This window comes from Ursus maritimus, unplaced genomic scaffold (genome assembly GCF_017311325.1).
Source record: "Ursus maritimus isolate PB19 unplaced genomic scaffold, ASM1731132v1 scaffold_13, whole genome shotgun sequence".
In the NCBI taxonomy this organism is placed as follows: domain Eukaryota; kingdom Metazoa; phylum Chordata; class Mammalia; order Carnivora; family Ursidae; genus Ursus; species Ursus maritimus.
Genome location: NW_024423675.1, coordinates 61307673 through 61324319, shown reverse-complemented (window position 1 = coordinate 61324319; position 16647 = coordinate 61307673). Strand labels below are relative to the sequence as shown.

The following is a 16647-nucleotide window of genomic DNA, read 5'->3' as shown; positions in this document are numbered from 1 at the left end:
TGCTTTTTGGAGATTACAATCTGAAACAGTAAGTGTGTCTGACTGAATTAATAACCTGACGGTGGCATAAGAGTCAGTAAACTTATAAGATGCTTCCCACTTTAACTTTCCATACTATCTGGTTCTCAATGGCAAATTAGGAGACCCAGAATTCAGAAAAGTACAATTTAGGGACAGAATGGAGCATTGTTCAGAAGACGAAACCTTGCAGGAGTTAGACACTCCCGGATTAATCAACCAATAAATCTTAACTGAGTGTTATGCAAAAGACCCCTGTGCTGCATTCTCTGCCTCCCTTGTCTGTAATTACTTTATTTTCTAACCTGAGTTATTTCACTACAGTTTATTTTGTTCTATCTGATTCCTACTTTTCACCAACATGGATAAAATTCACTAGTGGAGGGGTGGGGAGAAAAATACATCTTTGGTTTATTTTTTAATTATTTGAATTAATGTTAGAGATCAGAGATAAAATAAATTAGGAAAGATATTTTCCATTTCCACAATTTTGGAAGAAATATATTCACTGAAAGTTATAAGAATGTAACCACTCTGGGGTATCAGCTAGGACTACTGAGGATGTGCGTAGCCTGCAAACAGGGACCCCACTCCCGAAGGTGTGCACTAGACACATGGCTCCCCGGTACCCCCCGGGGCCAAAACAACAATCCCCACCTGAATGGACGGAGTACACCAGCTTCAAGAGACAGAATTCTAGACAGCAGTGTAAATGAGCACAATACAGAACAACATGGGTGATTTTCACAAACATCACGTTGAGCAAAGGGATCCTATGAAAAAATGCCTAAAATATGAATCCATAGATATAAAGTTCAAAACAGGCCAAACTAATTTTATCAGTTAAGAGTGCACACATAGATAGTAAAACTAAAATTTTAAAGGCAAGTAAAATATAACACAAAGCAGCACACTGGTGACCTGGGGGTTCAGACTGTGAATGGGAAGGGGCACACACACAAGGGTGTTGCTGGGGGGCTGGCAATATCCCATGTTCTGATCAGGGTGGTGGTTATAGGGTGCTCACTCTGTAATTATTCTTTACTACCTCTATGTTGAACATATTCAACATGCATGATATATCTCACAATAAACAAGTTTAATAAGCTATGAACTAGATTAGGCATCAATCCTTTAGGATTTTTAGAAAACTTAAATCAACTAGTAAGAAAGAATTTTAAAAATTATTATATCCAACCTTAACAAGTACTCTGCCAATCTAGAAAATCCCAATAAAGTACCAAAGACACTAAGTCCTCAAACTAAGGCGGCATCCACAAAGAAAATGTATATAAAGAGTAACAAATGGAGATGAAATTTTAGAATAAAGTTCTATTTCTTTCTAAGGGATAAAAATTTAAGAGAATGGTTCAGCAGAAGACTGAGATGAGAAACAGAAAGTCGATTTCAGGAAAAAATATACAGATGTTAGATGAATACAAAGCAGAGAGAAAAAACACAGTAGAAACTTTTGAAGAAAAATGTTCTGAACACCCTAGAGTTTCAGAGTTGTCTGGAGACAGTGAAGGGAAGGAAAGGAAAATGAGTATTCCTACGGGGTGACAGAAATAAACCCATCCCAACTTCTCCTTTTTGCTGTCCCTCATCCACTGTCTGGGACTCCGCTCTACAGCCAAGTGGCTCTCCCCACACTGGGCCTCCCGTGGCTGCCCCTTTCCACAGCTGGCGGCAGACCCTGAACTCTACATTTCTTCTTAACTAAAGTAACTACAGGGACCTGCCTCTAATTACACTCACTCCGTTCCCTGGGGAGTTCTCCACAACCCACAAATATCCACCTAGCCCAAAGCAGTTCTAACTGGTTCCTAATTTAGTTTCAACAGCTGCCTAGAGGCTGGTTGGAATTGGCCTTCCCGGACTGCCTTTTAAGGCAGGGATACTCTCAGTGGTAACCTGTCCGGTGGCTACCTGCAGATGAACAACTACCTACGTGAGAACATCACAACACCACTGCAAAGGTCATGGAGTTCAATCGTGGTCTAATATATTTATTGTGTTATCATTCTTCAGCCCTGAATTCCCAAAACATAGCTAGTGAGATAATGAAGATGTGTGTGCTGCTTTTGCCCGGACTTACTCAAAAGATGTGTGCTTACTACAAGTGTATTCGTAGCCAATCATTTTCCCATTGACTCGCACCATAAATGTTAGAGATGCACTCCTCAGAAGACTTCTGTCTTGTTCAGCACAGCACCAGCTCCTTTAGATGTAGTACACCACAGCACTGTGCAGACTCACGTAGCAGGGCTCTTCTTTGCCTGTGGCAGAGCTATCTTTCTGTGTCATTCATCATATCTACGAAAAAACAAACTCCTACACTCCAGTTTTTATCTCACCTGCAGTAGCCACCAGTACTGTATTTAAGTAAATGTTCAATAAGATACTAAGTATGCTATAGAGCCTCAGTCTTCCAAGAAACAGGGAAATAAATGCTGACCGATGAGGTTCTCTGTACAGACCCTGGGCAACACCAGCCACTCAGAATCTGGGTCTCCTAAAAGCCTAAGGCTGACAGGCACCGAAGTACATGTGAATAAAGAGTTCAAGGGAGGAAGCTGGGGGTCCACTGCTGTGTTCAGAGAACAGCAAAGAAGTACATTTTCAGTGAAAGCTACTCCCTATTTATTTTTTATGCCTGATTTCATTAGCCAGTTCTAAGAACAGGAACATGTATCTATCTGTATAGACAGAGTAGGATATGGAGGCTGTAAGACAAACCTTGATTAGCAGTTTCAATGAGAGTGGGGGCGAGACACTTCTAAGAGTGAATCTATACCTGAAACCTGGTTGTCAAAATACGGTGGGGCCATATATAGGGCTCACTAGTATCAAAGGTAATGTGCCTTACTTAAAAAGGGGAGCATTTTATTATTTCTCCAAGCAACAAAGACTGAAAGACATGATATTTCCCGAGTCATACAAGGTATAGACAAATAGGAAACCAATGTGGCGATATAATTCCAAAGACTTAAAATGCTGCAAACCTTTTGATTCAGCAATTTCACTTCTGGAAATTTATCATAAGGAAACAATGTTGCATCGTGCAAAGATTTAGCTGTAAGGATTTCCACCACAGCATTTTCATATATTGATTCAGTAAGTGTTGGTACAGACATAAAACGGAATCCTATGCAACCACTAGTAATTATACTGTAGAAGACTATGGAGTGACACGGAAATACGTTGTCAATAACTTAAGTAAGAAGTAAAATTACAGGTTATACTTCCAGGATGCTCTGAAGGGCTTGCCCACTACTATATCACTAGATCTTGGGTAAATTACAACAGACATCATTTTTTGCTGGACTTGCAGGAAAGTATGAGAAATCTCCAAGGAAGGTACATACACACAAACATATGAGAAAGCCAAGGTTATCTAGCAAATGCACATATAAGACACATAGATGTCCAGAATTATCTAGACAAATGCAGATATAAACATTAGAATCAGAATTTAGGATGCCTCATCACCCCAGTTTGCCCAGAACTGTCCCAGTTTTACCCTGGAAGTCCCATATCCCAATAAATCCCTCTGTCCTAGGCAAACCAGAAAGTTGGTCACCCTATTAGGTATCCAAACTTTGGTCCAACCTCAAGGTGGAGAGACTGAATCACACACATTGTGCAGGGCCCACAAAGGCGGCTAAAGCTATCTCAGACTTCTAGCAGCCCATGGTTCCAGGTTGGAGCAAATGCAAATCTTGTCTGCATGAAAACATTCCCAACTTAGGACCTAAGGATTCCCAAAGATGAGGTTCAACCAAAAATCAGTTACCAATAAAAAATTACCAAACAAACAAAGAAAAGAAATCATCATAGGCTGTCAGTAGAAACAAGTAATTTAGATCCTTTGGGCTTCTGAAAGTGAAATGAACATAAACAGAATTTAAAATAATTTAAGTTTAGAATTTAGGTTTGGATTTCTAGGTTCCAGTCTGCCATAAAAGAAGCTTAGAAATCATCACTTTGTCCTAATAACAAGTAGAAAGCTAAGCAAACAGAAAAATCAACGCTTCTTAGATCTGTAAGAAAAGTGCGTCACCCACTGCACCTAAAACTAGCAAAGTCCAAAAGGCTAACACAAAGAATTACAGTTATCGGAGCAGAAACCAGTAAGGTAAAACTTCTGTGGAAACCAGCCCTGGGGTAGGGAAACCTGAACTGTAATTGATGGACTGCTGGCAGTTCAGTGTGGCCAAGTTTGAGAGAGAAAAACATTGGGGGACCCAGCCATTGGGGCCCCTAGACTCTTTTGAGTTTTACCTCCAGGAGCTCACTAGATCCTCACAGAAAATATCAGAGGAAAATCTCCTGTGCTTCCAGCAGGGGAAAGGGAAAAGGAATCATTGTGAAATACACCACAGCATTCTGTTCTTAAAAAGGTCTGCCTTCAGGAAAAACAACTTAAGCAAGGTATAACCAGTCAGGATTTTATCAGAAACTAAGTGACCTGAGGGGAGAGAAAAACCCAACTCCAGCCCATTCTAGCCATCCTGTCCCACCTAAGAGGGATGGGGGAAACTGAGAAAAATATGTGAAGCCCGTCCAAGGCCAAGGCCCACTAAAAGATTGAAACCCAGAGTTCTGGGGATGTAATACACAGCATGGTAAGTATAGTTAACAGCACTGTGTTATACACTTGACAGCTGCTGAAAGTAAATCTTAAATGTTCTCACCATGAAAAAGAAATGGCAATTATGTGAGGCGATGCAGGTATTAACTAAGCCCACTGTGGTAATCATTTTGCAGTATGTAAGTGTATCATATCATTGTGTTATACACCTTAAACTTACACAATGTTATATGTCAATTATATCTCAATAACACTGGGAGGAAAAAAAGAAACTCAGAAGGGGAGAAAGAAGCACAGAGAAATTTTGGGGAGTGATGGAACAGTTCCATATTTTGATATGGTGGTGGTTACACAACTGCTTATATTTGTCAAAATGCACAGAACTGCGGTGGTGCCCGGCTGGCTTTAGGCAGTAGAGCATGTGACTCTTGATCTCGGGGTCATGAGTTCAAGCCCCACACTGAGCATGGAGCCTACTATAAAAAAAAATGCATAGAACTATATACTAAAAAGGGTACTTTACATATTTTTTTACAGATGTATTTATTTGAGAGAGAAAGAGAGGAGGCATGTGAGCAGGGGGAAGGGCAGAGGGAGAGAGAGAAGCCTCAAGCAGACTCCCTGCTGAGCACAGAGCCCCACACAGGGCTTGATTCCAGGAACCTAAGATCATGACCTCAGTCAAAATCAAGAGTCAGATGCTCAAACGACTGAGCCACCCAGGCACCCCGGATACTTTACATATTTTTTTAAAAACAGTATCTGGTACACAGTAAATGCGACACAGTACAAGTGACTATTAGTGTTGTTGATGTTGTCGTTGTTGTTATATATCAGGCATTAAGTTGGGCGCTGAAAAGACAGTAAGTACAGATATGGTCCTATCTTCAAGGAGCCTACAGTCCAGTGGAGATTAGGCATTAATCATGTAATCATGGCCATGACAAATGCCACAAGGAAGAGAGTTATGGTGTTCTGAAAACAACAATCTGAAGGAAGAGCAGATGTTAAATACAGGAAGAAGGGGTGGAGGAGGCAAGAGGAGACATTCCATGCAAATAGGATAGCATGTACAAAGACCAGGCAGAAGAGAAACAGCATTTTGAAGAAATTCAAAAGAATGTTAGTATGACATCTATTCACACACATATCTACAATGAGGTATTTACTGCACACTAATTAGGATAGTTAGTATATAAAAAAAAGTGTTGGCAAGGATGTGAAGAAACTGTACTGTTGGTAGGACTGCAAAATGGTAGAACTGCTATGGAAAACAGTACGGAGGTTCCTCAGAAAGGTACCATAAGATCCGGCAATTCCACTTCTAGGTATACAACCAAAAGAACTGAAAGCAGTACCCTGAAGAGATATTTGCCCCCCCATGTTCACAGAAACATGTATAATATGTACAACAGCCAGGTGGTGAGAAGCAATCCCAGTGGTCCATCAGATGAATGGATAAAAAAATGTGGTATATACATATAAAGGCATATTATTTGGCCTTAAAAAAGAAGGAAATTCTGACACATGCTGCAATGTGGATGAACCTTGAGGACATTATGCTAAGTAAAATAAGCTACTCACAAAAAGACAAGTAAATTATTCCATTTATGTAAGATACCTAGAGTAGACAATTTCACAGAAACAGAAAGTAGGATGGTGATTGCCAGGAGCTGGGGGAGGGAGGAAAGGGAGGTTGTTGTCTAACAGGGACAGAGTTTCAGTTTTACAAGGTGAAACAATTCTGGCAACTGCTTGCTCAACAATGTTGAGCAATATACTTAACACTACTGAACTATACACCCTAGACACGGTTAACATGGTATATTTTATGTTATGAATTGTTCACAATTAAAAAAAAACGTGTTCACACACACCCACACACAGACTGGGATGTAATCATGTGACTACAGAATGCTTCTCCTCCCCCACCTTACCACCAATTTACAACAGTTCCTTTTAACCAGTACATTATGTTTCACTATCAAGAAAAAATTACAAGACATATTAAATGACAGAAAACAAATTTGAAGAGGCAGAGCAAGCATCATAACCAGATTCAGAAATGGCAGAGACGCTGGAATGATCAGAACAGAAGTTAAAACAACAATGATAAATATGCTAAGGGCTCTAACGGATAAAGTAGACAGCATATAGGAACAGATAAGCAATATAAACAGACATGGAAATTCTAAAAAAAAACAACAAAAAAGAAATGCTACAATCAAAAATACTGAGAAAACAAACACTATAACAGAAATGAAGAATGCCTTTGATGAGCTTATTAGTAGACTGAACACAGCAGAGGAAAGAATATTTTTACTTGAGGATATCTCAACAGAAACCACCAAAACTCAATAGCAAACAGAAAAAAAGACTGGGGGGGAAAAAACCACCATTTCCAAGAACAGTGGGACAGCTACAAAAGGTGTGATACACACATAACAAGAATACTAGAAGGAGAAGACAGACAAGGGAACACAAGGAATATCTGAAACAATAATGCCGGGATTATACGCCAAATTAATGTCAGACACTCAGGAAGCTCAGAGAACACCAAGCAGGGAAGATGCCCCCAAAGCCATTGCTAGGCATCACTTTCAAACTAGATAAAATCAAATATAAAGGAAAAAAATCCTGAAGGAAACCAGAGGGAAAAAAACACTTTAGAGAAAGAAAGAGAGAGAAAGATAAAAACTACACCCAACTTCTCCTCAGAAACCATACAAGCAAGTCTTTGAAGTCTTGAGAAAGACCCACCAACCTAGAACTCTGTACCCTGTGAACTAACTCTCTAAAAGTAAAAGACAAAGACTTTCTCAGGTAAATAAAATTGAGGAAATCTGTCACCAATAGACATACCTTATAAGAAATATTAAAAGAAGTTCTTTAGAGAGAAGGAAAATGATATAGGTCAGAAACTCAGACCTACATAAAGAAAGAAAATTAAAGAAGGAAGAAATGAAAATAAAATAAAAACTTTAATTTTTCTTATTCTTGGCGTGCCTGGGTGGCTCAGTCGGTTAAGCAGCTGCCTTCAGCTCAGGTCATGATCCAAGGGTCCTGGGATCGAGCCCTGCGCTGGGCTCATGAGCAGGGAACCTGTTCTCCCTTTGCCCCTGCTTGTGTTCTCTCTTGCTATTTCTCTCTCCCTCTCTCTCGCTCTCTGATAAATAAAGGAAATCTTTAAAATGTTTTTCTTATTCTTAACTGATCTAACAGGTAAGTTTGTTCATAATACCAAAAATGTATTCAATTATGTGCGTGTGAAAATATATACATGCTTATTTATAAGTGAATGACAGCGATACAAGAGACAGGAGGGAGGAATTAGGATTATTTTGTTATTATAAGGTATTAAAACTACCCATGATGTAGTATAATACTATTTGAAAGTGGACTTAGATTAGTTATAAATATACATAGCAAACTCTAGGGCAACCATTAAAAAATGTAAAAGTAAGTATAAATGATATGCTAAAAGGAAAGAAACAAAAGGGAATCATATAAAATCCTCAATTAAAACCATAAAAGACAGGGGCGCCTGGGTAGCGCAGTCGTTAAGCGTCTGCCTTTGGCTCAGGGCGTGATCCCGGTGTTCTGGGATCGAGTCCCACATCAGGCTCCTCCGCTGGGAGCCTGCTTCTTCCTCTCCCACTCCCCCTGCTGTGTTCCCTCTCTCGCTGGCTGTCTCTCTGTCACATAAATAAAAAAATAAAAAAATAAAAAAATAAATAAATAAATAAATAAATAAATAAATAAAAGACAAAAAAGAGTGGAAGACCAAAAAAATAGGATCAAAGGACAAGGGCAACAAATAGAAAACAGTCAGAAATAGGTGGATATTAATCCAACCATATTAATAATCACTGTGAATGTCAATGGTCTAAATGTACCAATTAGAAGACACAGGTTGTCAGAGTGCAACAAACAAGGCCCAACCATATGTTGTCAACAAGAAACCTACTTTTTTTTTTTTTTTAAAGATTTTTTTTATTTATTTGACAGAGAGAGAGACAGCCAGAGAGAGAGGGAACATCGGCAGGGGGAGTGGGAGAGGAAGAAGCAGGCTCCTAGCGGAAGAGCCTGATGTGTGGCTCGATTCCAGGACTCCGGGATCACGCCCTGAGCCAAAGGCAGACGCTTAACAACTGAGCCACCCAGGCGCCCCAAGAAACCTACTTTAAATATATTAGACACATAGAGATTAAAAGTAAATGGATAAAACATACCATGCCAACACTAATAAAAAGGAAATGGGAGTACCTATATTAATTTCGGACAGAGCAGACTTCAAAACAAGGAAAGGCATTGGGATATTAAATAAGGGCATGATGTAATGATAAAGAGTCAATTCCCCCAAAAGACATATTAATCCTTAATGTGTATGTACCTAACAACAGAGCATCAAATTACATGAGGCAAAAATGGTAACACCGAAAGGAAAAAGAGATGAAGCCACTATTATACTGCAAACTTCAACAACCCTCTATCAGAAACGGATGCATCCAGCAGGCAGAAAATCAGCAAGGATATAGTTGGTGCTCAACATTACCATCAATCAACTAGATATAATGAACATCTATAGACTATTTCATCTAACACCACCAGAATACACATTCTTCTCAAGTTCACATGGAACACCCACTGAGATACATCACATTCTGGGCCATAAAACACACCGCAATAAATTTCAAAGAATAAAAATCATGTAATTTCTGCTCTCGGTCTACAATGAAATTAAACTCAAAATCAATAACAGAAAGAGAGCTGGAAAATCCCAAAATACTTGGAGATTAAACGACACATTTCCAGTGATACATGGGTCACTGAAGAAATCTCAAGAGAAATTTGAAAATATTTTGAACTAAATGAAAATGAAAACACAACGTAATATTTGTGAAATGCAGTGAAAACAGTACTTAGAGGGAGATTTATAGCACTGAATGCATATATTAGCAAAAGAAGAAAGATCTAAAATCAACCATCTAAGCTTCTACCTTAGGAAACTAGAAAAAGAAGAGGAAATTAAATCCAGAATAAGCACAAAAAAAGAAATAATATGAATTAGAGTACAAATCAATGAAACCAAAAATAGTAAATCAATGGAGAAAAATCAACAAAACCAAAAACCGTTTTTTTTTAAAGACTGATAAAATTGAATGCCCCTAGGGGCACCTGGGTGGCTTAGTCGTTTAAGCATCTGCCTCCCACTCAGATCATGATCTCTGGGTCCTGGGTTTGAGCCCTGGGTCGGGATCCCTGCTCATCGGGAAGTCGGCTTCTCCCTCTCCCTTTGCCCCTCCCCACCTTGTCCTCTCTCTTCACATGTGCTCTTTCTCTCTCTCGCAAATAAATAAAATATTAAAAAAAAAAAAAAACTGGATGTCTCTAGCCAGGTTAATAAAAAAAGGGAGAAGATACAAATTACTATTAGAAGTAAAAGAGGGGGGGGCGCCTGGGTGGCACAGCGGTTAAGCGTCTGCCTTCGGCTCAGGGCGTGATCCCCGCGTTATGGGATCGAGCCCCACATCAGGCTCTTCTGCTATGAGCCCGCTTCTTCCTCTCCCACTCCCCCTGCTTGTGTTCCCTCTCTCGCTGGCTGTCTCTGTCTCTGTCAAATAAATAAATAAAATCTTTAAAAAAAAAAAAAAAAGAAGTAAAGGAGGGGACATTGCTACAGATGCCATAGACGTTAAAAGGATAATCAAGGAATAATATGAACAACTCCATGCCCACAAATTTGATAATCGAAATGAAATACAACAATTCCTTGAAAGACATAATCTGTGAAAACTTACACAAGAAGAAACAATCTGTCTAGTCCTATATCTATTAAAGAAATGGAATCGATAATTAAGAACACTGCAAAGCAGAAAGCACCAGGCCCAGGGAGGTTCACTGGTGAATTCTACCAAACATTTAAAGAAGAAATTAAACCAGTTCTCTATAATCTCTTTCATCAGAAGACAGAAGTAAAGAATACTTCCTAACTCATTCTATGAAGCCAGAATTACCTAATACTAAAACCAGACAAAAACATTACAAAAAAAGAAAACTACAGGCCAATATCTCTCATGGACACAGATATAAAAATCCTCAAGAAAATACTAGAAAATTGAATCAAATAATGTATAAAGAGAATTAAACACCACAACTATGGGGGATTTATTCCAAGTACACAAAGCTGGTTCAGCATTCAAAACCAATTAATGTAATCAACCACATCAATAGGATAAAGAAAAATCGCATGGTCATATCGATCAATAAGTGTAAAAAAAAAAGGCATCTGACAAAATCCAACACCCACTCATGATAAAAACCCTCAGTAAACTAGGAACAGAGGGGAACTTCCTCACGTTGATAAAGAGTATCTACAAAAAACATTCAGCAACTTAATGGTGAGAAACTCAATGCTTTCCCAATAAGGTGTAGAACAACACAAGGATGTCCCCTCTCACCGCTGCTTTTCAACATTGTACAGGAAGTTCTAGCTAATGTAATAAGACACGGAAATAAACAGTATACAGACTGGGAAGGAAGAAATAAAGTACTTGAAATGTTTAAAGGAATGAAAAAGTAAGCAATAAGACACAATCTAAAACGACCAGAGAGAACCAAATAAAACTTTCAGAAAAGAAATACCTAATATCACTAAAACTGAATGCAATATATAAGCACAAAATCAGCCAAAAAAAAGGAATTAATGAACTGGATCTAATAGCTCAAGAACTCTGTGGAATCTTTTATAGCACTGAGAGACATGGAGATATAAAGGAGAAATTAAGAGAAACGGAGGACAGACTGAGGAGGACCAATTTAATTGGAATTCCAAAAAGCTAAAAAAAGAAAAAATGGAAAAGATCTGAAGACATGATGACAGATTTTGCCAGAACTGATGAAAGATCCACAGATATGAGAAGCATAATTTATACCAAGCAGAATAAAAAAGAAATCCACCCCTGGGCACATTTTAGTAAAACAGAGAAGGGAGTTGAAAAGCAGCCAAAAACAAGACAGGTACTTCCAAAGGAACAACAATCAGACTGATAGCAGACATTTCACGACAACCATGGCGTCAGAAATCAATGAACTAATATCTTTAAAGTACTGGAAGAAAATACAGAATTAGATTCCAGATATACAACACAGAATTATATACCCAGAAAAACTGTCTTTTAAGAATTAATGTTGAATAATACCGCATTTTAAAAAGAACAAAAGGGAAATTTTAAAACCAACTGATCTCACAAAATAACTTCTAAAGGATATTGATCAGGTTAAGAGGCAAATGACTCAGAAGGAAGGTCTAAGGCAGAAGAAGAAACAATGAAAAAAACACAAACACACAGGTAAAATAAACTATGTCTTTTCAAAAAAGAACAGCAATAACAGCAAACACATACAGTACTCGTTAACTGCTAGGTATAGTTCTAAATGCTTTTAGGCATTGCATTTCTCATTTAAAAGCCTTAGCCCTATCCGCTAGGGGCAGAGCTGGGATTCAAACCAGGCTGCCAGGGTCCAGACCATATGTTTAAAGACCAAGCTTTGTCTATTTCGGAGAGGAAAGAGAAAAAAAAAAAAGATACTTTTATCTGAAGAAGGATGACCAGAGCTAAAGTACTCCAAGACCCTTATACTGTTCAGGAGAGTGGTTAAGATGCTGATTAACTTCACACTTAATTAGTTTAGGTAAGCATGGTAAAATTTAAAGGGCAATCACTAAAAGACCAGAAACAAAGGTGGAAAGAGGTCAGGCAAGACACTGCACCTCAAATCAGTCCCCTGATAAGAGGAAAAAGAAAAGGCAGAATAAAATAAAAGAGATGGTAAAAATGCAAATATATCAGTAATCACAACAGATTTAATAGATTTAAAAATCTATTCTTGACAGTTAAAGTATCAGATTACACAAGGAAAAAATAATTATAGTAAAACCACCCAATTCAGTAGAAAATCCACATGTAACTTTTGACTCCCCAAAAACTACTAATAGCCTACCATTAACTGGAAGATTTACTGGTAATATAAACAGTCAATCAACACGTATTTTGTGTTATATATATTATATTCTGTACTCTTACAATAAAGTAAGCTAAAGAAAATGTTATTAAGGAAATCATAAGAGAAAATACAGTTATAGTACTGTACTGTATTTATCGAAAAAAATCCACATTTTCATCTGTTCTTTCAATTACAAGGTAGAAAAAAAAAGTAAACATTTAGAAGATGTGAACATCACAATTAACAAATCCGGTCAAGGGGCACCTAGATGGCTTGTCGGTTGGGCATCAGACTCTTGGTTTTGGCTCAGGTCATGATCTCGGGGTCCTGAGATCAAGTTCCACATCCTCTGGGTTCTGCACTGAGTGGGGATTCTGCCTCTCTCTCTTCCTCTCCCTCTGCCCCTCTCCCTGCTCACGTACTCTCTCTAAGATAAATAAAATCTTTAAACAAACTTGGTAAAAACGAACATATTTAAAATCGTGTATCCAATACAGAGGATGCACATTCTTTTCAAGAACATTAACAAAAACTTACCACGTAAAGTCAGTCTCAACATATTTCAAAGAATAAGTGTCACAGAGATTTATCATATGACTTAAAACTATTTAGTACCAAAAAAAAAACTTAAGTTAAAAGCGATCACAAAAATGTAAATTATAAAACCATATGCTGGCAATTCTTAACCTTAAGAAACACATTTCTAAATAACATGAAACAAAAGAAAAAATCATAATGGAAAGTTTAAAATATTGAATATTAATTAATATACACCAAAACATGTCTGCTACGGAAAAAGCAGACTTTGTGGGAAATTTATTTCCTTAAATGCTTATAATAGAAAAAAAAAGAAATATTGTAAATGCAGGAGTTAAATGTTCAATTAAAAACTACAGTATAGAGGGTGCCTGGGTAGCGCAGTCGTTAAAGCGTCTGCCTTCGGCTCAGGGCGTGATCCCGGCATACCGGGATCGAGTCCCACATCAGGCTCCTCCGCTATGAGCCTGCTTCTTCCTCTCCCACTCCCCCTGCTGTGTTCCCTCTCTCTCTGGCTGTCTCTCTGTCACATAAAATAAATAAAATTTAAAAAAAAAAAAAAAAACTACAGTATAAACCAAAAGACAGAAAATGAAAGAGATGATAAAGATAAAAACAGAAACTCATAAAATAGAAAAAGTAACATTAGAGAGGCTAACCCAAGCCAAATGTTGACTCTTCAAAAAAAGTAATCAGAGACACAAACCTCTCACAAGATAAAAGAGAAGAAGCAGAAACAATACTGTAAACAGAAAAGGGGTATAATTGTAGACACAGTGAAGATTAAGGAGATCAAAGAATATCATGAATAATTTAACACTAAAAAAATTTGATAACATATGAAACAGACAAATTCCTAGGCAACATAATTTAATAAAACTAACTCCAGAAGACAGATAAAGTCTAAACCGCTCCAAAACCATTACAGAAGATGACTCAGTAGTTTAAAATCAGCCCACAAAGAAAACACCAGGTCCAGATATTCTACAGAGAGGTTCTACCAACATTCAAGGAACAGACCACAGCAGTATTACAGAAATCCCTCCAGAGAACAGAAGTTGTAACACCCACAACTAATTCTATGAGGCTACTATACCTTGATACCAAATCAGATATGGAGCGTGCAAGAACAGAAAATTAAAGGCAGTATCACTCATGAATAAGACCTAAATTGAGCATTAGTAAATCAAATGGCATATAAAGAAAACTGTGACCAAACTGGGTTCATCGCAGGAATAGCATTCATCACAGCACTTGACCTCATTTCTGCCTAAGGACGCCCTCCTCAGCCTGTCATTTAGGGCTGTTCACAGAAGAGACCCACACCTATCTTTTCAGCCTATCTTCCACTCTGACCTCTAAAAATTATGCTCCTCTCAAAGTATACTTTCTGCTTGTACACCAAGCCCCAAACTCATCCTGCTGATTACAAAGCTCATGCCAAAACCCCCCAATTTTAGCCATCTTTCCAGATGCATCTTCAAAAATATCCACTCCATACATCCTTGCCTGCCTCTCCCTACTAGGCATGGACTTCTTTAATCTTCACAGTATACTGTTCTTTCTTAAGTTATCCACCATACTGTAGGTATATGGGCCCCTATATTCCCCACCAGTTCACAGTATACTGTTCTTTCTTAAGTTCTCCACCATACTGTAGGTATATGGGCCCCTATATTCCCCACCAGCCTGGGCGTTACTTAAGGGTAAGGACTTTTAAATGCCTGTTGGTCAAGATATCTTTTACACTGTATACATTAAGTACTCAAAAAATGTATATTCAATTGAATAAAAGTGCTTTTATTTGTATGTGGTGTTAAAAATGTTTTCCCCTAGGAACAAATGATCCTATATAGCAATAAAAATGCTTTCTCAATGACATTATAAATTGTATTTTTTTTTAACAGGCCAGTAAACTACAGGCAATCTTTCCTACTTTCACGGGCAGAGATAAACAGATTCATGCATGCACAATTCTGGTCTCACAAATGCTACACAGAGTTTAATACACCTCATTCACCCTGAAATTCGAATCCAGATCTGTCTGGATCCCAAACGTGTATACCCCCAGCCTGCCTTCCTAAGACTTTTGTCCTGGTCTATCTTTCCCATTATGTTGTGAATCTTCTGAGAGAGGGAAATACGCCTGAATCTCTAGACTTACACAAGAACTCAGTATTTGCTGAGGGAATGACGAGTAAACGTAGGAAGAAGCCCAACATGCAAACCCTTCCAAGAGCAACAGTCTGTGTCCTCACAAAATAATAAACTGAAGGCCCTAAATAATAAATCACAGGTTCTATTATATTCACTATCCGCTGATTAAAAAGGGAACTGCTTATTTTGGAAATCTGTCCATTAAAAAAGCTGATAATTGGGGCGCCTGGGTGGCTCAGTCGTTAAGTGTCTGCCTTCGGCTCAGGTCATGATCCCAGCGTTCTGGGATCGAGCCCCGCATCGGGCTCCCTGCTCAGCGGGAAGCCTGCTTCTCCCTCTCCCACTCCCTCTGCTTGTGTTCCCTCTTTTGCTGTCTCTCTCTCTGTCAAACAAATAAATAAAATCTTTAAAAAAAAAAAAAAAAAGCTGAAAATTTGAGGGCTCTTAAAAAGCTAAGTTCCAGTCATCTAAAACACTATAGTCTTGGATGATAGTAAATATGTCAAATATGATCATATAATAAACAAAACTGGTCTTGAAATACTAATAAATACATTAACGTATGTATGTATGTATGTATGTATGTATGTATGTATGTTGAGAGAGAGAGGATGTGGGGGGGGGAGGGGAAGAGGGAAAGAATCTCAAGCAGACTCCCTGCTGAGCAGGGAGCCCAGCTCAAAGCTCCATCTCAGGACCCTGAGATCATGACCTGACCCAAAATCAAGAGTCAGATGCTCAAATGACTGTGCCACCCAGGCACCCCTAATAAATACCATTATAATATAAACTTCAACATAGCTAAAAATATCCCCAAGCCCCTACCAATGACCCTTCCACAGTGTTCAGGTGGTATCACCACACAGATGCTGACCAGGGATACCAGTGATACGGGATCTTTTTCACAAATACATGTCAATGCAGGACAGTCAAACCAATTATGGCCTAGCACGTTATCAAGAACAAACAAGTTTAGGGGCGCCTGGGTAGCGCAGTCGTTAAAGCGTCTGCCTTCGGCTCAGGGCGTGATCCTGGTGTTCCGGAATCGAGCCCCACATCGGGCTCCTCCGCTGGGAGCCTGCTTCTTCCTCTCCCACTCCCCCTGCTGTGTTCCCTCTCTCGCTGGCTGTCTCTGTCAAATAAATAAATAAATAAATCTTTATTAAAAAAAAAAAAAAAAAAGAACAAACAAGTTTAGGTGTAGTGAAGAAATTACCCTCCCAGTCATAGCTACAGAGGAAACACAAAATATAAACAACTTCCTTTGTAAAAAAGAAAAAACATAAAAATAACTGCCAGAGAAAAATAAAGGATGTGGCAGAACAACTGTACGT

At 38.5% G+C, this 16647-nt stretch overlaps 1 protein-coding gene across 1 annotated transcript in view; it reads right to left on the bottom strand.

Moving 5' to 3' along the window:
• The window catches only part of TULP4 (TUB like protein 4), a 191699-nt gene extending 175298 nt beyond the window's left edge, over positions 1–16401 (bottom strand). Inside the window, exon 1 of the mRNA XM_040628010.1 lies at positions 16139–16401. The gene's annotated coding sequence lies outside the window, so the exon portion shown is untranslated. The remainder of the gene's footprint in view (positions 1–16138) is intronic.
• Positions 16402–16647: the final 246 nt, after the last annotated feature.